The 1178-nt window shown below is 40.6% G+C and overlaps 1 pseudogene; it reads left to right on the forward strand.

Annotated features, from left to right (window-relative positions):
* The first annotated feature begins 265 nt into the window (after positions 1 to 265).
* On the forward strand, positions 266 to 976 carry LOC142143166 (E3 SUMO-protein ligase NSE2-like; annotated as a pseudogene).
* Positions 977 to 1178: the final 202 nt, after the last annotated feature.

Below are 1178 nucleotides of genomic sequence, written 5' to 3' on the forward strand. Positions count from 1 at the left end.
GTAAATCTGTAGCCTTTGAAAAAGAGGTGAGTGTGAGATTTGGGCTGAAATCCTGTGTGTTCTCTTACAGTAAGCTTCCAAGTCACAAGTGCGCAGACGGCAGTTTGTGACAGATAAAGGGGATCAGGAGCATTTACCTGACAAAATAGAGTTGATATATTGTATGACTGTTGCAATATGTGGTATGATATTAAATAAGGGAGTAGTTAGAGGGGCTTATCACTGACACCAACAGTGCTGTCAATGAATTCTACATTTTTAAACCATGTCTGCTCGTGCTGCATATTTAATCTCTTTCTCCTCTGTGGATACCTCCCTTTCATCCCTGAAGAACTGCCAAACTTATGTAGACACAAGAATGGATGTTACAACTGGAGTGGCATTAGATCTGCTTCAGACAGCCTGTGACACGGAACATGTGGGCAGCATGGAATCCATCATGTTGGAATACGCTGCATTGAACAGCGATTTAAGCCAATATATAGATGTATTTGAGGAGACCGTACTTAATTTAAAACGTGACCCACCGGATGAGATTCTGAATTTAAGAGAGCTTGTACATGAGATACACTGCGCTTCAGAAGGATAATACAGAGGAGGCAGGACGATAAATATGTCCAGTTTAATGAAACAGCTAAGAGACCTGAGAAAACAAATGGGGGTGTCACCGGCCGCTGGAGACAAAGCTTTGGAAGATAAAGACGAGGAGATCACAGTCTTCCAGAGCACTGCGAATTTCACTTGTCCTATAACACAGTTGGAGATGGTGAACCCAGTCAAAACTAAAATATGTGGTCACATGTATGAGAGAGAAGCAATTGAAAGGGTGTTTGAAAACACACTTCAGAAGGGTAAATCCGCCAGGTTTCTAAAATTTGGCTGTGATCATTCTTACATGAGTATATCAGATCTTGTTCCAGACAATCCACTAAAAAGAGCCATTGACATTCACAGCAAAAAGCAAGGTCATCACTGAGCTTCGAATCGGCCCCAATCCCCCAAAAATTTAAATATAGCTAGGTACCTTTGACGTAAAGTGCAGATTACAAACACTTCGTGAAATTCTAATGAAACAGCAGCAAAGTGGAAGGTTTGAGTAATATATATACACGTCTATTTAGACATCCACGCTTACTTTACTTCTGCAAGCAACATTGTTCTTTGTTAATAAAACTGTT

The sequence above is a fragment of the Mixophyes fleayi genome, chromosome 3, assembly GCF_038048845.1.
Source record: "Mixophyes fleayi isolate aMixFle1 chromosome 3, aMixFle1.hap1, whole genome shotgun sequence".
In the NCBI taxonomy this organism is placed as follows: Eukaryota; Metazoa; Chordata; class Amphibia; order Anura; family Limnodynastidae; genus Mixophyes; species Mixophyes fleayi.